We start from the raw sequence: 22,593 nt of genomic DNA on the forward strand, positions 1-22,593 counted from the left end.
AGGGGGAGATACCATGTGACAGGCGAGGGGGGAGATACCAGGTGAAAGGAGAGGGGGATACCAGGTGAAAGGCGAGGGGGGAGATACCAGGTGACAGGCGAGGGGGGAGATACCAGGTGACAGGCGAGGGGGGAGATACCAGGTGACAGGCGAGGGGGGAGATACCAGGTGACAGGCGAGGGGGGAGATACCAGGTGACAGGCGAGGGGGGAGATACCAGGTGACAGGCGAGGGGGGAGATACCAGGTGACAGACGAGGGGGGAGATACCAGGTGACAGGCGAGGGGGGAGATACCAGGTGACAGGCGAGGGGGGAGATACCAGGTGACAGGCGAGGGGGGAGATACCAGGTGACAGGCGAGGGGAGAGATACCAGGTGACAGGCGAGGGGGGAGATACCAGGTGAAAGGAGAGGGGGGAGATACCAGGTGACAGGCGAGGGGGGAGATACCAGGTGACAGGCGAGGGGGGAGATACCAGGTGACAGGCGAGGGGGGAGATACCAGGTGACAGGCGAGGGGAGAGATACCAGGTGACAGGCGAGGGGGGAGATACCAGGTGAAAGGCGAGGGGGGAGATACCAGGTGACAGGCGAGGGGGGAGATACCAGGTGAAAGGAGAGGGGGGAGATACCAGGTGACAGGCGAGGGGGGAGATACCAGGTGACAGGCGAGGGGGGAGATACCAGGTGACAGGCGAGGGGGGAGATACCAGGTGAAAGGCGAGGGGGGAGATACCAGGTGAAAGGAGAGGGGGGAGATACCAGGTGACAGGCGAGGGGGGAGATACCAGGTGACAGGCGAGGGGGGAGATACCAGGTGACAGGCGAGGGGGGAGATACCAGGTGACAGGCGAGGGGGGAGATACCAGGTGACAGGCGAGGGGGGAGATACCAGGTGACAGACGAGGGGGGAGATACCAGGTGACAGGCGAGGGGGGAGATACCAGGTGACAGGCGAGGGGGGAGATACCAGGTGACAGACGAGGGGGGAGATACCAGGTGACAGGCGAGGGGGGAGATACCAGGTGACAGGCGAGGGGGGAGATACCAGGTGACAGGCGAGGGGGGAGATACCAGGTGACAGGCGAGGGGGGAGATACCAGGTGACAGGCGAGGGGGGAGATACCAGGTGAAAGGCGAGGGGGGAGATACCAGGTGACAGGCGAGGGGGGAGATACCAGGTGAAAGGAGAGGGGGGAGATACCAGGTGACAGGCGAGGGGGGAGATACCAGGTGACAGGCGAGGGGGGAGATACCAGGTGACAGGCGAGGGGGGAGATACCAGGTGAAAGGCGAGGGGGGAGATACCAGGTGAAAGGAGAGGGGGGAGATACCAGGTGACAGGCGAGGGGGGAGATACCAGGTGAAAGGCGAGGGGGGAGGGGGAGATACCAGGTGAAAGGCGAGGAGGGAGATACCAGGTGAAAGGTGAGGGGGGAGATACCAGGTGAAAGGCGAGGGGGGAGATACCAGGTGAAAGGCGAGGGGGGAGATACCAGGTGAAAGGAGAGGGGGGAGATACCAGGTGAAAGGCGAGGGGGGAGATACCAGGTGACAGGCGAGGGGGGAGATACCAGGTGAAAGGAGAGGGGGGAGATACCAGGTGAAAGGCGAGGGGGGAGATACCAGGTGACAGGCGAGGGGGGAGATACCAGGTGAAAGGAGAGGGGGGAGATACCAGGTGAAAGGCGAGGGGGGAGATACCAGGTGACAGGCGAGGGGGGAGATACCAGGTGAAAGGAGAGGGGGGAGATACCAGTTGAAAGGCGAGGGGGGAGATACCAGGTGAAAGGTGAGGGGGAGATACCAGGTGAAAGGCGAGGGGGGAGATACCATGTGACAGACGAGGGGGGAGATACCATGTGACAGGCGAGGGGGGAGATACCAGGTGAAAGGAGAGGGGGATACCAGGTGAAAGGCGAGGGGGGAGATACCATGTGACAGGCGAGGGGGGAGATACCAGGTGACAGGCGAGGGGGGAGATACCAGGTGACAGGCGAGGGGGGAGATACCAGGTGACAGGCGAGGGGGGAGATACCAGGTGACAGGCGAGGGGGGAGATACCAGGTGACAGGCGAGGGGGAGATACCAGGTGAAAGGAGAGGGGGGAGATACCAGGTGACAGGCGAGGGGGGAGATACCAGGTGAAAGGAGAGGGGGAGATACCAGGTGACAGGCGAGGGGGGAGATACCAGGTGACAGGCGAGGGGGGAGATACCAGGTGACAGGCGAGGGGGGAGATACCAGGTGAAAGGTGAGGGGGAGATACCAGGTGAAAGGCGAGGGGGGAGATACCATGTGACAGACGAGGGGGGAGATACCATGTGACAGGCGAGGGGGGAGATACCAGGTGAAAGGAGAGGGGGATACCAGGTGAAAGGCGAGGGGGGAGATACCATGTGACAGGCGAGGGGGGAGATACCAGGTGACAGGCGAGGGGGGAGATACCAGGTGACAGGCGAGGGGGGAGATACCAGGTGACAGGCGAGGGGGGAGATACCAGGTGACAGGCGAGGGGGGAGATACCAGGTGACAGGCGAGGGGGGAGATACCAGGTGAAAGGAGAGGGGGGAGATACCAGGTGACAGGCGAGGGGGGAGATACCAGGTGAAAGGAGAGGGGGGAGATACCAGGTGACAGGCGAGGGGGGAGATACCAGGTGACAGGCGAGGGGGGAGATACCAGGTGACAGGCGAGGGGGGAGATACCAGGTGACAGGCGAGGGGGGAGATACCAGGTGAAAGGCGAGGGGGGAGATACCAGGTGAAAGGAGAGGGGGGAGATACCAGGTGACAGGCGAGGGGGGAGATACCAGGTGAAAGGCGAGGGGGGAGATACCAGGTGAAAGGTGAGGGGGGATACCAGGTAAAGGTGAGGGGGGAGATACCAGGTGACAGGCGAGGGGGGAGATACCAGGTGAAAGGTGAGGGGGGAGATACCAGGTGAAAGGCGAGGGGGAGATACCAGGTGAAAGGCGAGGGGGGAGATACCAGGTGAAAGGCGAGGAGGGAGATACCAGGTGAAAGGTGAGGGGGGAGATACCAGGTGAAAGGCGAGGGGGAGATACCAGGTGAAAGGCGAGGGGGGAGATACCAGGTGAAAGGAGAGGGGGGAGATACCAGGTGAAAGGCGAGGGGGGAGATACCAGGTGACAGGCGAGGGGGGAGATACCAGGTGAAAGGAGAGGGGGGAGATACCAGGTGAAAGGCGAGGGGGGAGATACCAGGTGAAAGGCGAGGGGGGAGATACCAGGTGAAAGGAGAGGGGGGAGATACCAGGTGAAAGGCGAGGGGAGAGATACCAGGTGACAGGCGAGGGGGGAGATACCAGGTGAAAGGAGAGGGGGGAGATACCAGGTGAAAGGCGAGGGGGGAGATACCAGGTGAAAGGTGAGGGGGGAGATACCAGGTGAAAGGCGAGGGGGGAGATACCATGTGACAGGCGAGGGGGGAGATACCATGTGACAGGCGAGGGGGGAGATACCAGGTGAAAGGAGAGGGGGATACCAGGTGAAAGGCGAGGGGGGAGATACCATGTGACAGGCGAGGGGGGAGATACCAGGTGACAGGCGAGGGGGGAGATACCAGGTGACAGGCGAGGGGGGAGATACCAGGTGACAGGCGAGGGGGGAGATACCAGGTGAAAGGAGAGGGGGGAGATACCAGGTGAAAGGCGAGGGGGGAGATACCAGGTGACAGGCGAGGGGGGAGATACCAGGTGAAAGGAGAGGGGGGAGATACCAGGTGAAAGGCGAGGGGAGAGATACCAGGTGACAGGCGAGGGGGGAGATACCAGGTGAAAGGAGAGGGGGGAGATACCAGGTGAAAGGCGAGGGGGGAGATACCAGGTGAAAGGTGAGGGGGGAGATACCAGGTGAAAGGCGAGGGGGGAGATACCATGTGACAGGCGAGGGGGGAGATACCATGTGACAGGCGAGGGGGGAGATACCAGGTGAAAGGAGAGGGGGATACCATGTGACAGGCGAGGGGGGAGATACCAGGTGACAGGCGAGGGGGGAGATACCAGGTGACAGGCGAGAGGGGAGATACCAGGTGACAGGCGAGGGGGGAGATACCAGGTGACAGTAGAGGGGGGAGATACCAGGTGACAGGCGAGGGGGGAGATACCAGGTGAAAGGCGAGGGGGGAGATACCAGGTGAAAGGAGAGGGGGGAGATACCAGGTGACAGGCGAGGGGGGAGATACCAGGTGAAAGGCGAGGGGGGAGATACCAGGTGACAGGCGAGGGGGGAGATACCAGGTGAAAGGTGAGGGGGGAGATACCAGGTGACAGGCGAGGGGGGAGATACCAGGTGACAGGCGAGGGGGGAGATACCAGGTGAAAGGCGAGGGGGGAGATACCAGGTGAAAGGAGAGGGGGGAGATACCAGGTGACAGGCGAGGGGGGAGATACCAGGTGAAAGGCGAGGGGGGAGATACCAGGTGAAAGGTGAGGGGGGATACCAGGTGAAAGGTGAGGGGGGAGATACCAGGTGACAGGCGAGGGGGGAGATACCAGGTGAAAGGTGAGGGGGGAGATACCAGGTGAAAGGCGAGGGGGGAGATACCAGGTGAAAGGCGAGGGGGGAGATACCAGGTGAAAGGAGAGGGGGGAGATACCAGGTGAAAGGCGAGGGGGGAGATACCAGGTGACAGGCGAGGGGGGAGATACCAGGTGACAGGCGAGGGGGGAGATACCAGGTGAAAGGTGAGGGGGGAGATACCAGGTGAAAGGCGAGGGGGGAGATCCCAGGTGAAAGGCGAGGAGGGAGATACCAGGTGAAAGGTGAGGGGGGAGATACCAGGTGAAAGGCGAGGGGGGAGATACCAGGTGAAAGGCGAGGGGGGAGATACCAGGTGAAAGGAGAGGGGGGAGATACCAGGTGACAGGCGAGGGGGGAGATACCAGGTGAAAGGAGAGGGGGGAGATACCAGGTGAAAGGCGAGGGGGGAGATACCAGGTGACAGGCGAGGGGGGAGATACCAGGTGAAAGGAGAGGGGGGAGATACCAGGTGAAAGGCGAGGGGAGAGATACCAGGTGACAGGCGAGGGGGGAGATACCAGGTGAAAGGCGAGGGGGGAGATACCAGGTGAAAGGTGAGGGGGGATACCAGGTAAAAGGTGAGGGGGGAGATACCAGGTGACAGGCGAGGGGGGAGATACCAGGTGAAAGGTGAGGGGGGAGATACCAGGTGAAAGGCGAGGGGGGAGATACCAGGTGAAAGGCGAGGGGGGAGATACCAGGTGAAAGGAGAGGGGGGAGATACCAGGTGACAGGCGAGGGGGGAGATACCAGGTGAAAGGCGAGGGGGGAGATACCAGGTGAAAGGTGAGGGGGGATACCAGGTAAAAGGTGAGGGGGGAGATACCAGGTGACAGGCGAGGGGGGAGATACCAGGTGAAAGGTGAGGGGGGAGATACCAGGTGAAAGGCGAGGGGGGAGATACCAGGTGAAAGGCGAGGGGGGAGATACCAGGTGAAAGGCGAGGAGGGAGATACCAGGTGAAAGGTGAGGGGGGAGATACCAGGTGAAAGGCGAGGGGGGAGATACCAGGTGACAGGCGAGGGGGGAGATACCAGGTGAAAGGCGAGGGGGGAGATACCAGGTGACAGGCGAGGGGGGAGATACCAGGTGAAAGGAGAGGGGGGAGATACCAGGTGACAGGCGAGGGGGGAGATACCAGGTGACAGGCGAGGGGGGAGATACCAGGTGAAAGGCGAGGGGGGAGATACCAGGTGAAAGGAGAGGGGGGAGATACCAGGTGACAGGCGAGGGGGGAGATACCAGGTGAAAGGCGAGGGGGGAGGGGGGAGATACCAGGTGAAAGGCGAGGAGGGAGATACCAGGTGAAAGGTGAGGGGGGAGATACCAGGTGAAAGGCGAGGGGGGAGATACCAGGTGAAAGGCGAGGGGGGAGATACCAGGTGAAAGGAGAGGGGGGAGATACCAGGTGACAGGCGAGGGGGGAGATACCAGGTGAAAGGAGAGGGGGGAGATACCAGGTGAAAGGAGAGGGGGGAGATACCAGGTGAAAGGCGAGGGGGGAGATACCAGGTGAAAGGTGAGGGGGGAGATACCAGGTGAAAGGCGAGGGGGGAGATACCAGGTGAAAGGCGAGGGGGGAGATACCAGGTGAAAGGAGAGGGGGGAGATACCAGGTGACAGGCGAGGGGGGAGATACCAGGTGACAGGCGAGGGGGGAGATACCAGGTGACAGGCGAGGGGGGAGATACCAGGTGACAGGCGAGGGGGGAGATACCAGGTGAAAGGCGAGGGGGGAGATACCAGGTGACAGGCGAGGGGGGAGATACCAGGTGAAAGGAGAGGGGGGAGATACCAGGTGAAAGGCGAGGGGGGAGATACCAGGTGACAGGCGAGGGGGGAGATACCAGGTGAAAGGAGAGGGGGGAGATACCAGGTGAAAGGCGAGGGGAGAGATACCAGGTGACAGGCGAGGGGGGAGATACCAGGTGAAAGGCGAGGGGGGAGATACCAGGTGAAAGGTGAGGGGGGATACCAGGTAAAAGGTGAGGGGGGAGATACCAGGTGACAGGCGAGGGGGGAGATACCAGGTGAAAGGTGAGGGGGGAGATACCAGGTGAAAGGAGAGGGGAGAGATACCAGGTGAAAGGCGAGGGGAGAGATACCAGGTGACAGGCGAGGGGGGAGATACCAGGTGAAAGGCGAGGGGGGAGATACCAGGTGAAAGGTGAGGGGGGATACCAGGTAAAAGGTGAGGGGGGAGATACCAGGTGACAGGCGAGGGGGGAGATACCAGGTGAAAGGTGAGGGGGGAGATACCAGGTGAAAGGCGAGGGGGGAGATACCAGGTGAAAGGCGAGGGGGGAGATACCAGGTGAAAGGAGAGGGGGGAGATACCAGGTGAAAGGCGAGGGGGGAGATACCAGGTGACAGGCGAGGGGGGAGATACCAGGTGAAAGGAGAGGGGGGAGATACCAGGTGAAAGGCGAGGGGAGAGATACCAGGTGACAGGTGAGGGGGGAGATACCAGGTGAAAGGAGAGGGGGGAGATACCAGGTGAAAGGCGAGGGGGGAGATACCAGGTGAAAGGTGAGGGGGGAGATACCAGGTGAAAGGCGAGGGGGGAGATACCATGTGACAGGCGAGGGGGGAGATACCATGTGACAGGCGAGGGGGGAGATACCAGGTGAAAGGAGAGGGGGATACCAGGTGAAAGGCGAGGGGGGATATACCATGTGACAGCCGAGGGGGGAGATACCAGGTGACAGGCGAGGGGGGAGATACCAGGTGACAGGCGAGAAGGGAGATACCAGGTGACAGGCGAGGGGGGAGATACCAGGTGACAGGCGAGGGGGGAGATACCAGGTGACAGGCGAGGGGGGAGATACCAGGTGAAAGGCGATGGGGGGAGATACCAGGTGAAAGGAGAGGGGGAGATACCAGGTGACAGGCGAGGGGGGAGATACCAGGTGAAAGGCGAGGGGGGAGATACCAGGTGAAAGGCGAGGGGGGAGATACCAGGTGACAGGCGAGGGGGGAGATACCAGGTGACAGGCGAGGGGGAGATACCAGGTGACAGGCGAGGGGGGAGATACCAGGTGACAGGCGAGGGGGGAGATACCAGGTGACAGGCGAGGGGGGAGATACCAGGTGACAGGCGAGGGGGGAGATACCAGGTGACAGGCGAGGGGGGAGATACCAGGTGACAGGCGAGGGGGGAGATACCAGGTGACAGGCGAGGGGGGAGATACCAGGTGACAGACGAGGGGGAGATACCATGTGACAGGCGAGGGGGGAGATACCAGGTGACAGGCGAGGGGGGAGATACCAGGTGACAGGCGAGGGGGGAGATACCAGGTGACAGGCGAGGGGGGAGATACCAGGTGACAGGCGAGGGGGGAGATACCAGGTGACAGGCGAGGGGGGAGATACCAGGTGACAGGCGAGGGGGGAGATACCAGGTGACAGGCGAGGGGGGAGATACCAGGTGACAGGCGAGGGGGGAGATACCAGGTGACAGGCGAGGGGGGAGATACCAGGTGACAGACGAGGGGGGAGATACCAGGTGACAGGCGAGGGGGGAGATACCAGGTGACAGGCGAGGGGGGAGATACCAGGTGACAGGCGAGGGGGGAGATACCAGGTGACAGGCGAGGGGAGAGATACCAGGTGACAGGCGAGGGGGGAGATACCAGGTGAAAGGAGAGGGGGGAGATACCAGGTGACAGGCGAGGGGGGAGATACCAGGTGACAGGCGAGGGGGGAGATACCAGGTGACAGGCGAGGGGGGAGATACCAGGTGACAGGCGAGGGGAGAGATACCAGGTGACAGGCGAGGGGGGAGATACCAGGTGAAAGGCGAGGGGGGAGATACCAGGTGACAGGCGAGGGGGGAGATACCAGGTGAAAGGAGAGGGGGGAGATACCAGGTGACAGGCGAGGGGGGAGATACCAGGTGACAGGCGAGGGGGGAGATACCAGGTGACAGGCGAGGGGGGAGATACCAGGTGAAAGGCGAGGGGGGAGATACCAGGTGAAAGGAGAGGGGGGAGATACCAGGTGACAGGCGAGGGGGGAGATACCAGGTGACAGGCGAGGGGGGAGATACCAGGTGAAAGGAGAGGGGGGGAGATACCAGGTGAAAGGCGAGGGGGGAGATACCAGGTGACAGGCGAGGGGGGAGATACCAGGTGACAGGCGAGGGGGAGATACCAGGTGACAGGCGAGGGGGGAGATACCAGGTGACAGGCGAGGGGGGAGATACCAGGTGACAGGCGAGGGGGGAGATACCAGGTGACAGGCGAGGGGGGAGATACCAGGTGACAGGCGAGGGGGGAGATACCAGGTGACAGGCGAGGGGGGAGATACCAGGTGACAGGCGAGGGGGGAGATACCAGGTGACAGGCGAGGGGGGAGATACCAGGTGACAGACGAGGGGGAGATACCATGTGACAGGCGAGGGGGGAGATACCAGGTGAAAGGAGAGGGGGATACCAGGTGAAAGGCGAGGGGGAGATACCAGGTGACAGGCGAGGGGGGAGATACCAGGTGACAGGCGAGGGGGGAGATACCAGGTGACAGGCGAGGGGGGAGATACCAGGTGACAGGCGAGGGGGGAGATACCAGGTGACAGGCGAGGGGGGAGATACCAGGTGACAGGCGAGGGGGGAGATACCAGGTGACAGACGAGGGGGGAGATACCAGGTGACAGGCGAGGGGGAGATACCAGGTGACAGGCGAGGGGGGAGATACCAGGTGACAGGCGAGGGGGGAGATACCAGGTGACAGGCGAGGGGAGAGATACCAGGTGACAGGCGAGGGGGGAGATACCAGGTGAAAGGAGAGGGGGGAGATACCAGGTGACAGGCGAGGGGGGAGATACCAGGTGACAGGCGAGGGGGGAGATACCAGGTGACAGGCGAGGGGGGAGATACCAGGTGACAGGCGAGGGGAGAGATACCAGGTGACAGGCGAGGGGGGAGATACCAGGTGAAAGGCGAGGGGGGAGATACCAGGTGACAGGCGAGGGGGGAGATACCAGGTGAAAGGAGAGGGGGGAGATACCAGGTGACAGGCGAGGGGGGAGATACCAGGTGACAGGCGAGGGGGGAGATACCAGGTGACAGACGAGGGGGAGATACCATGTGACAGGCGAGGGGGAGATACCAGGTGAAAGGAGAGGGGGATACCAGGTGAAAGGCGAGGGGGGAGATACCAGGTGACAGGCGAGGGGGGAGATACCAGGTGACAGGCGAGGGGGAGATACCAGGTGACAGGCGAGGGGGGAGATACCAGGTGACAGGCGAGGGGGGAGATACCAGGTGACAGGCGAGGGGGGAGATACCAGGTGACAGGCGAGGGGGGAGATACCAGGTGACAGACGAGGGGGGAGATACCAGGTGACAGGCGAGGGGGGAGATACCAGGTGACAGGCGAGGGGGGAGATACCAGGTGACAGGCGAGGGGAGAGATACCAGGTGACAGGCGAGGGGGGAGATACCAGGTGAAAGGAGAGGGGGGAGATACCAGGTGACAGGCGAGGGGGGAGATACCAGGTGACAGGCGAGGGGGAGATACCAGGTGACAGGCGAGGGGGGAGATACCAGGTGACAGGCGAGGGGAGAGATACCAGGTGACAGGCGAGGGGGGAGATACCAGGTGAAAGGCGAGGGGGGAGATACCAGGTGACAGGCGAGGGGGGAGATACCAGGTGAAAGGAGAGGGGGGAGATACCAGGTGACAGGCGAGGGGGGAGATACCAGGTGACAGGCGAGGGGGGAGATACCAGGTGACAGGCGAGGGGGGAGATACCAGGTGAAAGGCGAGGGGGGAGATACCAGGTGAAAGGAGAGGGGGGAGATACCAGGTGACAGGCGAGGGGGGAGATACCAGGTGACAGGCGAGGGGGGAGATACCAGGTGACAGGCGAGGGGGGAGATACCAGGTGACAGGCGAGGGGGGAGATACCAGGTGACAGGCGAGGGGGGAGATACCAGGTGACAGGCGAGGGGGGAGATACCAGGTGACAGGCGAGGGGGGAGATACCAGGTGACAGGCGAGGGGGGAGATACCAGGTGACAGACGAGGGGGGAGATACCAGGTGACAGGCGAGGGGGGAGATACCAGGTGACAGGCGAGGGGGGAGATACCAGGTGACAGGCGAGGGGGGAGATACCAGGTGACAGGCGAGGGGAGAGATACCAGGTGACAGGCGAGGGGGGAGATACCAGGTGAAAGGAGAGGGGGGAGATACCAGGTGACAGGCGAGGGGGGAGATACCAGGTGACAGGCGAGGGGGGAGATACCAGGTGACAGGCGAGGGGGGAGATACCAGGTGACAGGCGAGGGGAGAGATACCAGGTGACAGGCGAGGGGGGAGATACCAGGTGAAAGGCGAGGGGGGAGATACCAGGTGACAGGCGAGGGGGGAGATACCAGGTGAAAGGAGAGGGGGGAGATACCAGGTGACAGGCGAGGGGGGAGATACCAGGTGACAGGCGAGGGGGGAGATACCAGGTGACAGACGAGGGGGAGATACCATGTGACAGGCGAGGGGGGAGATACCAGGTGAAAGGAGAGGGGGATACCAGGTGAAAGGCGAGGGGGGAGATACCAGGTGACAGGCGAGGGGGGAGATACCAGGTGACAGGCGAGGGGGGAGATACCAGGTGACAGGCGAGGGGGGAGATACCAGGTGACAGGCGAGGGGGGAGATACCAGGTGACAGGCGAGGGGGGAGATACCAGGTGACAGGCGAGGGGGGAGATACCAGGTGACAGGCGAGGGGGGAGATACCAGGTGACAGGCGAGGGGAGAGATACCAGGTGACAGGCGAGGGGGGAGATACCAGGTGAAAGGCGAGGGGGGAGATACCAGGTGACAGGCGAGGGGGGAGATACCAGGTGAAAGGAGAGGGGGGAGATACCAGGTGACAGGCGAGGGGGGAGATACCAGGTGACAGGCGAGGGGGGAGATACCAGGTGACAGGCGAGGGGGGAGATACCAGGTGAAAGGCGAGGGGGGAGATACCAGGTGAAAGGAGAGGGGGGAGATACCAGGTGACAGGCGAGGGGGGAGATACCAGGTGACAGGCGAGGGGGGAGATACCAGGTGACAGGCGAGGGGGGAGATACCAGGTGAAAGGCGAGGGGGGAGATACCAGGTGACAGGCGAGGGGGGAGATACCAGGTGAAAGGAGAGGGGGGAGATACCAGGTGACAGGCGAGGGGGGAGATACCAGGTGACAGGCGAGGGGGGAGATACCAGGTGAAAGGCGAGGGGGGAGGGGGGAGATACCAGGTGAAAGGCGAGGAGGGAGATACCAGGTGAAAGGTGAGGGGGGAGATACCAGGTGAAAGGCGAGGGGGGAGATACCAGGTGAAAGGCGAGGGGGGAGATACCAGGTGAAAGGAGAGGGGGGAGATACCAGGTGAAAGGCGAGGGGGGAGATACCAGGTGACAGGCGAGGGGGGAGATACCAGGTGAAAGGAGAGGGGGGAGATACCAGGTGAAAGGCGAGGGGGGAGATACCAGGTGACAGGCGAGGGGGGAGATACCAGGTGAAAGGAGAGGGGGGAGATACCAGGTGAAAGGCGAGGGGGGAGATACCAGGTGACAGGCGAGGGGGGAGATACCAGGTGAAAGGAGAGGGGGGAGATACCAGTTGAAAGGCGAGGGGGGAGATACCAGGTGAAAGGTGAGGGGGAGATACCAGGTGAAAGGCGAGGGGGGAGATACCATGTGACAGACGAGGGGGGAGATACCATGTGACAGGCGAGGGGGGAGATACCAGGTGAAAGGAGAGGGGGATACCAGGTGAAAGGCGAGGGGGGAGATACCATGTGACAGGCGAGGGGGGAGATACCAGGTGACAGGCGAGGGGGGAGATACCAGGTGACAGGCGAGGGGGGAGATACCAGGTGACAGGCGAGGGGGGAGATACCAGGTGACAGGCGAGGGGGGAGATACCAGGTGACAGGCGAGGGGGGAGATACCAGGTGAAAGGAGAGGGGGGAGATACCAGGTGACAGGCGAGGGGGGAGATACCAGGTGAAAGGAGAGGGGGGAGATACCAGGTGACAGGCGAGGGGGGAGATACCAGGTGACAGGCGAGGGGGGAGATACCAGGTGACAGGCGAGGGGGGAGATACCAGGTGAAAGGTGAGGGGGAGATACCAGGTGAAAGGCGAGGGGGGAGATACCATGTGACAGACGAGGGGGGAGATACCATGTGACAGGCGAGGGGGGAGATACCAGGTGAAAGGAGAGGGGGATACCAGGTGAAAGGCGAGGGGGGAGATACCATGTGACAGGCGAGGGGGGAGATACCAGGTGACAGGCGAGGGGGGAGATACCAGGTGACAGGCGAGGGGGGAGATACCAGGTGACAGGCGAGGGGGGAGATACCAGGTGACAGGCGAGGGGGGAGATACCAGGTGACAGGCGAGGGGGGAGATACCAGGTGAAAGGAGAGGGGGGAGATACCAGGTGACAGGCGAGGGGGGAGATACCAGGTGAAAGGAGAGGGGGGAGATACCAGGTGACAGGCGAGGGGGGAGATACCAGGTGACAGGCGAGGGGGGAGATACCAGGTGACAGGCGAGGGGGGAGATACCAGGTGACAGGCGAGGGGGGAGATACCAGGTGAAAGGCGAGGGGGGAGATACCAGGTGAAAGGAGAGGGGGGAGATACCAGGTGACAGGCGAGGGGGGAGATACCAGGTGAAAGGCGAGGGGGGAGATACCAGGTGAAAGGTGAGGGGGGATACCAGGTAAAAGGTGAGGGGGGAGATACCAGGTGACAGGCGAGGGGGGAGATACCAGGTGAAAGGTGAGGGGGGAGATACCAGGTGAAAGGCGAGGGGGGAGATACCAGGTGAAAGGCGAGGGGGGAGATACCAGGTGAAAGGCGAGGAGGGAGATACCAGGTGAAAGGTGAGGGGGGAGATACCAGGTGAAAGGCGAGGGGGGAGATACCAGGTGAAAGGCGAGGGGGGAGATACCAGGTGAAAGGAGAGGGGGGAGATACCAGGTGAAAGGCGAGGGGGGAGATACCAGGTGACAGGCGAGGGGGGAGATACCAGGTGAAAGGAGAGGGGGGAGATACCAGGTGAAAGGCGAGGGGGGAGATACCAGGTGAAAGGCGAGGGGGGAGATACCAGGTGAAAGGAGAGGGGGGAGATACCAGGTGAAAGGCGAGGGGAGAGATACCAGGTGACAGGCGAGGGGGGAGATACCAGGTGAAAGGAGAGGGGGGAGATACCAGGTGAAAGGCGAGGGGGGAGATACCAGGTGAAAGGTGAGGGGGGAGATACCAGGTGAAAGGCGAGGGGGGAGATACCATGTGACAGGCGAGGGGGGAGATACCATGTGACAGGCGAGGGGGGAGATACCAGGTGAAAGGAGAGGGGGATACCAGGTGAAAGGCGAGGGGGGAGATACCATGTGACAGGCGAGGGGGGAGATACCAGGTGACAGGCGAGGGGGGAGATACCAGGTGACAGGCGAGGGGGGAGATACCAGGTGACAGGCGAGGGGGGAGATACCAGGTGAAAGGAGAGGGGGGAGATACCAGGTGAAAGGCGAGGGGGGAGATACCAGGTGACAGGCGAGGGGGGAGATACCAGGTGAAAGGAGAGGGGGGAGATACCAGGTGAAAGGCGAGGGGAGAGATACCAGGTGACAGGCGAGGGGGGAGATACCAGGTGAAAGGAGAGGGGGGAGATACCAGGTGAAAGGCGAGGGGGGAGATACCAGGTGAAAGGTGAGGGGGGAGATACCAGGTGAAAGGCGAGGGGGGAGATACCATGTGACAGGCGAGGGGGGAGATACCATGTGACAGGCGAGGGGGGAGATACCAGGTGAAAGGAGAGGGGGATACCATGTGACAGGCGAGGGGGGAGATACCAGGTGACAGGCGAGGGGGGAGATACCAGGTGACAGGCGAGAGGGGAGATACCAGGTGACAGGCGAGGGGGGAGATACCAGGTGACAGTAGAGGGGGGAGATACCAGGTGACAGGCGAGGGGGGAGATACCAGGTGAAAGGCGAGGGGGGAGATACCAGGTGAAAGGAGAGGGGGGAGATACCAGGTGACAGGCGAGGGGGGAGATACCAGGTGAAAGGCGAGGGGGGAGATACCAGGTGACAGGCGAGGGGGGAGATACCAGGTGACAGGCGAGGGGGGAGATACCAGGTGAAAGGTGAGGGGGGAGATACCAGGTGAAAGGCGAGGGGGGAGATACCAGGTGAAAGGCGAGGAGGGAGATACCAGGTGAAAGGTGAGGGGGGAGATACCAGGTGAAAGGCGAGGGGGGAGATACCAGGTGAAAGGCGAGGGGGGAGATACCAGGTGAAAGGAGAGGGGGGAGATACCAGGTGACAGGCGAGGGGGGAGATACCAGGTGAAAGGAGAGGGGGGAGATACCAGGTGAAAGGCGAGGGGGGAGATACCAGGTGACAGGCGAGGGGGGAGATACCAGGTGAAAGGAGAGGGGGGAGATACCAGGTGAAAGGCGAGGGGAGAGATACCAGGTGACAGGCGAGGGGGGAGATACCAGGTGAAAGGCGAGGGGGGAGATACCAGGTGAAAGGTGAGGGGGGATACCAGGTAAAAGGTGAGGGGGGAGATACCAGGTGACAGGCGAGGGGGTAGATACCAGGTGAAAGGTGAGGGGGGAGATACCAGGTGAAAGGCGAGGGGGGAGATACCAGGTGAAAGGCGAGGGGGGAGATACCAGGTGAAAGGAGAGGGGGGAGATACCAGGTGACAGGCGAGGGGGGAGATACCAGGTGAAAGGCGAGGGGGGAGATACCAGATGAAAGGTGAGGGGGGATACCAGGTAAAAGGTGAGGGGGGAGATACCAGGTGACAGGCGAGGGGGGAGATACCAGGTGAAAGGTGAGGGGGGAGATACCAGGTGAAAGGCGAGGGGGGAGATACCAGGTGAAAGGCGAGGGGGGAGATACCAGGTGAAAGGCGAGGAGGGAGATACCAGGTGAAAGGTGAGGGGGGAGATACCAGGTGAAAGGCGAGGGGGGAGATACCAGGTGAAAGGCGAGGGGGGAGATACCAGGTGAAAGGAGAGGGGGGAGATACCAGGTGAAAGGCGAGGGGGGAGATACCAGGTGACAGGCGAGGGGGGGAGATACCAGGTGAAAGGAGAGGGGGAGATACCAGGTGAAAGGCGAGGGGGGAGATACCAGGTGACAGGCGAGGGGGGAGATACCAGGTGAAAGGAGAGGGGGGAGATACCAGGTGAAAGGCGAGGGGGGAGATACCAGGTGACAGGCGAGGGGGGAGATACCAGGTGAAAGGAGAGGGGGGAGATACCAGGTGAAAGGCGAGGGGAGAGATACCAGGTGACAGGCGAGGGGGGAGATACCAGGTGAAAGGCGAGGGGGGAGATACCAGGTGAAAGGTGAGGGGGGATACCAGGTAAAAGGTGAGGGGGGAGATACCAGGTGACAGGCGAGGGGGGAGATACCAGGTGAAAGGTGAGGGGGGAGATACCAGGTGAAAGGTGAGGGGGGAGATACCAGGTGAAAGGCGAGGGGGGAGATACCAGGTGAAAGGCGAGGGGGGAGATACCAGGTGAAAGGAGAGGGGGGAGATACCAGGTGAAAGGCGAGGGGGGAGATACCAGGTGACAGGCGAGGGGGGAGATACCAGGTGAAAGGAGAGGGGGGAGATACCAGGTGAAAGGCGAGTGGGGAGATACCAGGTGACAGGCGAGGGGGGAGATACCAGGTGAAAGGAGAGGGGGGAGATACCATGTGACAGGCGAGGGGGGAGATACCAGGTGAAAGGAGAGGGGGATACCAGGTGAAAGGCGAGGGGGGAGATACCATGTGACAGGCGAGGGGGGAGATACCAGGTGACAGGCGAGGGGGGAGATACCAGGTGACAGGCGAGAAGGGAGATACCAGGTGACAGGCGAGGGGGGAGATACCAGGTGACAGGCGAGGGGGGAGATACCAGGTGACAGGCGAGGGGGGAGATACCAGGTGAAAGGCGAGGGGGGAGATACCAGGTGAAAGGAGAGGGGGGAGATACCAGGTGACAGGCGAGGGGGGAGATACCAGGTGAAAGGCGAGGGGGGAGATACCAGGTGAAAGGCGAGGGGGGAGATACCAGGTGACAGGCGAGGGGGGAGATACCAGGTGACAGGCGAGGGGGAGATACCAGGTGACAGGCGAGGGGGGAGATACCAGGTGACAGGCCAGGGGGGAGATACCAGGTGACAGGCGAGGGGGGAGATACCAGGTGACAGGCGAGGGGGGAGATACCAGGTGACAGGCGAGGGGGGAGATACCAGGTGACAGGCGAGGGGGGAGATACCAGGTGACAGACGAGGGGGGAGATACCAGGTGACAGGCGAGGGGGGAGATACCAGGTGACAGGCGAGGGGGGAGATACCAGGTGACAGACGAGGGGGGAGATACCAGGTGACAGACGAGGGGGAGATACCAGGTGACAGGCGAGGGGGGAGATACCAGGTGACAGGCGAGGGGGGAGATACCAGGTGACAGGCGAGGGGGGAGATACCAGGTGACAGGCGAGGGGGGAGATACCAGGTGACAGGCGAGGGGGGAGATACCAGGTGAAAGGCGAGGGGGGAGATACCAGGTGAAAGGAGAGGGGGGAGATACCAGGTGACAGGCGAGGGGGGAGATACCAGGTGACAGGCGAGGGGGGAGATACCAGGTGACAGGCGAGGGGGGAGATACCAGGTGACAGGCGAGGGGGAGATACCAGGTGACAGGCGAGGGGGGAGATACCAGGTGACAGGCGAGGGGGGAGATACCAGGTGACAGACGAGGGGGGAGATACCAGGTGACAGGCGAGGGGGGAGATACCAGGTGACAGGCGAGGGGGGAGATACCAGGTGACAGACGAGGGGGGAGATACCAGGTGACAGGCGAGGGGGGAGATACCAGGTGACAGGCGAGGGGGGAGATACCAGGTGACAGGCGAGGGGGGAGATACCAGGTGACAGGCGAGGGGGGAGATACCAGGTGACAGGCGAGGGGGGAGATACCAGGTGAAAGGCGAGGGGGGAGATACCAGGTGACAGGCGAGGGGGGAGATACCAGGTGAAAGGAGAGGGGGGAGATACCAGGTGACAGGCGAGGGGGGAGATACCAGGTGACAGGCGAGGGGGGAGATACCAGGTGACAGGCGAGGGGGGAGTTACCAGGTGAAAGGCGAGGGGGGAGATACCAGGTGAAAGGAGAGGGGGGAGATACCAGGTGACAGGCGAGGGGGGAGATACCAGGTGAAAGGCGAGGGGGGAGGGGGGAGATACCAGGTGAAAGGCGAGGAGGGAGATACCAGGTGAAAGGTGAGGGGGGAGATACCAGGTGAAAGGCGAGGGGGGAGATATCAGGTGAAAGGCGAGGGGGGAGATACCAGGTGAAAGGAGAGGGGGGAGATACCAGGTGAAAGGCGAGGGGGGAGATACCAGGTGACAGGCGAGGGGGAGATACCAGGTGAAAGGAGAGGGGGGAGATACCAGGTGAAAGGCGAGGGGGGAGATACCAGGTGACAGGTGAGGGGGGAGATACCAGGTGAAAGGTGAGGGGGAGATACCAGGTGACAGGCGAGGGGGGAGATACCATGTGACAGACGAGGGGGGAGATACCATGTGACAGGCGAGGGGGGAGATACCAGGTGAAAGGAGAGGGGGATACCAGGTGAAAGGCGAGGGGGGAGATACCATGTGACAGGCGAGGGGGGAGATACCAGGTGACAGGCGAGGGGGGAGATACCAGGTGACAGGCGAGGGGGGAGATACCAGGTGACAGGCGAGGGGGGAGATACCAGGTGACAGGCGAGGGGGGAGATACCAGGTGACAGGCGAGGGGGGAGATACCAGGTGAAAGGAGAGGGGGGAGATACCAGGTGACAGGCGAGGGGGGAGATACCAGGTGAAAGGAGAGGGGGGAGATACCAGGTGACAGGCGAGGGGGGAGATACCAGGTGACAGGCGAGGGGGGAGATACCAGGTGACAGGCGAGGGGGGAGATACCAGGTGAAAGGTGAGGGGGGAGATACCAGGTGAAAGGCGAGGGGGGAGATACCAGGTGAAAGGCGAGGGGGGAGATACCAGGTGAAAGGAGAGGGGGGAGATACCAGGTGAAAGGCGAGGGGGGAGATACCAGGTGACAGGCGAGGGGGGAGATACCAGGTGAAAGGAGAGGGGGGAGATACCAGGTGAAAGGCGAGGGGGGAGATACCAGGTGACAGGCGAGGGGGGAGATACCAGGTGAAAGGAGAGGGGGGAGATACCAGGTGAAAGGCGAGGGGAGAGATACCAGGTGACAGGCGAGGGGGGAGATACCAGGTGAAAGGAGAGGGGGATACCAGGTGAAAGGCGAGGGGGGAGATACCATGTGACAGGCGAGGGGGGAGATACCAGGTGACAGGCGAGGGGGGAGATACCAGGTGACAGGCGAGGGGGGAGATACCAGGTGACAGGCGAGGGGGGAGATACCAGGTGAAAGGAGAGGGGGGAGATACCAGGTGAAAGGCGAGGGGGGAGATACCAGGTGACAGGCGAGGGGGGAGATACCAGGTGAAAGGAGAGGGGGGAGATACCAGGTGAAAGGCGAGGGGAGAGATACCAGGTGACAGGCGAGGGGGGAGATACCAGGTGAAAGGAGAGGGGGGAGATACCAGGTGAAAGGCGAGGGGGGAGATACCAGGTGAAAGGTGAGGGGGGAGATACCAGGTGAAAGGCGAGGGGGGAGATACCATGTGACAGGCGAGGGGGGAGATACCATGTGACAGGCGAGGGGGGAGATACCAGGTGAAAGGAGAGGGGGATACCAGGTGAAAGGCGAGGGGGGAGATACCATGTGACAGGCGAGGGGGGAGATACCAGGTGACAGGCGAGGGGGGAGATACCAGGTGAAAGGCGAGGGGGGAGATACCAGGTGACAGGCGAGGGGGGAGATACCAGGTGAAAGGAGAGGGGGGAGATACCAGGTGAAAGGCGAGGGGAGAGATACCAGGTGACAGGCGAGGGGGGAGATACCAGGTGAAAGGAGAGGGGGGAGATACCAGGTGAAAGGCGAGGGGGGAGATACCAGGTGAAAGGTGAGGGGGGAGATACCAGGTGAAAGGCGAGGGGGGAGATACCATGTGACAGGCGAGGGGGGAGATACCATGTGACAGGCGAGGGGGGAGATACCAGGTGAAAGGAGAGGGGGATACCAGGTGAAAGGCGAGGGGGGAGATACCATGTGACAGGCGAGGGGGGAGATACCAGGTGACAGGCGAGGGGGGAGATACCAGGTGACAGGCGAGGGGGGAGATACCAGGTGACAGGCGAGGGGGGAGATACCAGGTGAAAGGAGAGGGGGGAGATACCAGGTGAAAGGCGAGGGGGGAGATACCAGGTGACAGGCGAGGGGGGAGATACCAGGTGAAAGGAGATGGGGAAGATACCAGGTGAAAGGCGAGGGGAGAGATACCAGGTGAAAGGCGAGGGGGGAGATACCAGGTGAAAGGAGAGGGGGGAGATACCAGGTGAAAGGCGAGGGGGGAGATACCAGGTGAAAGGCGAGGGGGGAGATACCAGGTGAAAGGAGAGGGGGGAGATACCAGGTGAAAGGCGAGGGGGGAGATACCAGGTGACAGGTGAGGGGGGAGATACCAGGTGAAAGGAGAGGGGGGAGATACCAGGTGAAAGGCGAGGGGGGAGATACCAGGTGACAGGCGAGGGGGGAGATACCAGGTGAAAGGAGAGGGGGGAGATACCAGGTGAAAGGCGAGGGGGGAGATACCAGGTGACAGGCGAGGGGGGAGATACCAGGTGACAGGCGAGGGGGGAGATACCAGGTGACAGGCGAGGGGGGAGATACCAGGTGACAGGCGAGGGGGGAGATACCAGGTGACAGGCGAGGGGGGAGATACCAGGTGACAGGCGAGGGGGGAGATACCAGGTGACAGGCGAGGGGGGAGATACCAGGTGACAGACGAGGGGGGAGATACCAGGTGAAAGGAGAGGGGGGAGATACCAGGTGACAGGCGAGGGGGGAGATACCAGGTGACAGGCGAGGGGGGAGATACCAGGTGACAGGCGAGGGGGGAGATACCAGGTGACAGGCGAGGGGGGAGATACCAGGTGACAGGCGAGGGGGGAGATACCAGGTGACAGGCGAGGGGGGAGATACCAGGTGACAGGCGAGGGGGGAGATACCAGGTGACAGGCGAGGGGGGGAGATACCAGGTGACAGGCGAGGGGGGAGATACCAGGTGACAGGCGAGGGGGGAGATACCAGGTGACAGGCGAGGGGGGAGATACCAGGTGAAAGGCGAGGGGGGAGATACCAGGTGAAAGGAGAGGGGGGAGATACCAGGTGACAGGCGAGGGGGGAGATACCAGGTGAAAGGCGAGGGGGGAGATACCAGGTGAAAGGTGAGGGGGGATACCAGGTGAAAGGTGAGGGGGGAGATACCAGGTGACAGGCGAGGGGGGAGATACCAGGTGAAAGGTGAGGGGGGAGATACCAGGTGAAAGGCGAGGGGGGAGATACCAGGTGAAAGGCGAGGGGGGAGATACCAGGTGAAAGGAGAGGGGGGAGATACCAGGTGAAAGGCGAGGGGGGAGATACCAGGTGACAGGTGAGGGGGGAGATACCAGGTGAAAGGAGAGGGGGGAGATACCAGGTGAAAGGCGAGGGGGGAGATACCAGGTGACAGGCGAGGGGGGAGATACCAGGTGAAAGGAGAGGGGGGAGATACCAGGTGAAAGGCGAGGGGGGAGATACCAGGTGACAGGCGAGGGGGGAGATACCAGGTGACAGGCGAGGGGGGAGATACCAGGTGACAGGCGAGGGGGGAGATACCAGGTGACAGGCGAGGGGGGAGATACCAGGTGACAGGCGAGGGGGGAGATACCAGGTGACAGGCGAGGGGGGAGATACCAGGTGACAGGCGAGGGGGGAGATACCAGGTGACAGACGAGGGGGGAGATACCAGGTGACAGGCGAGGGGGGAGATACCAGGTGACAGGCGAGGGGGGAGATACCAGGTGACAGGCGAGGGGGGAGATACCAGGTGACAGGCGAGGGGAGAGATACCAGGTGACAGGCGAGGGGGGAGATACCAGGTGAAAGGAGAGGGGGGAGATACCAGGTGACAGGCGAGGGGGGAGATACCAGGTGACAGACGAGGGGGGAGATACCAGGTGACAGGCGAGGGGGGAGATACCAGGTGACAGGCGAGGGGGAGATACCAGGTGACAGGCGAGGGGGGAGATACCAGGTGACAGGCGAGGGGGGAGATACCAGGTGACAGGCGAGGGGGGAGATACCAGGTGAAAGGCGAGGGGGGAGATACCAGGTGACAGGCGAGGGGGGAGATACCAGGTGAAAGGAGAGGGGGGAGATACCAGGTGACAGGCGAGGGGGGAGATACCAGGTGACAGGCGAGGGGGGAGATACCAGGTGACAGGCGAGGGGGGAGATACCAGGTGAAAGGCGAGGGGGGAGATACCATGTGACACGCGAGGGGGGAGATACCAGGTGAAAGGAGAGGGGGATACCAGGTGAAAGGCGAGGGGGGAGATACCATGTGACAGGCGAGGGGGGAGATACCAGGTGAAAGGCGAGGGGGGAGATACCAGGTGAAAGGAGAGGGGGGAGATACCAGGTGAAAGGCGAGGGGGGAGATACCAGGTGACAGGTGAGGGGGGAGATACCAGGTGAAAGGAGAGGGGGGGAGATACCAGGTGAAAGGCGAGGGGGGAGATACCAGGTGACAGGCGAGGGGGGAGATACCAGGTGAAAGGAGAGGGGGGAGATACCAGGTGAAAGGCGAGGGGGGAGATACCAGGTGACAGGCGAGGGGGGAGATACCAGGTGAAAGGAGAGGGGGGAGATACCAGGTGAAAGGCGAGGGGGGAGATACCAGGTGAAAGGTGAGGGGGGAGATACCAGGTGAAAGGCGAGGGGGGAGATACCATGTGACAGGCGAGGGGGGAGATACCATGTGACACGCGAGGGGGGAGATACCAGGTGAAAGGAGAGGGGGATACCAGGTGAAAGGCGAGGGGGGAGATACCATGTGACAGGCGAGGGGGGAGATACCAGGTGAAAGGAG

Source organism: Eucyclogobius newberryi, unplaced genomic scaffold, assembly GCF_026437365.1.
Source record: "Eucyclogobius newberryi isolate DKJ021-1_F unplaced genomic scaffold, fEucNew1.0.hap1 SCAF_87, whole genome shotgun sequence".
NCBI classification, from domain to species: Eukaryota; Metazoa; Chordata; class Actinopteri; order Gobiiformes; family Gobiidae; genus Eucyclogobius; species Eucyclogobius newberryi.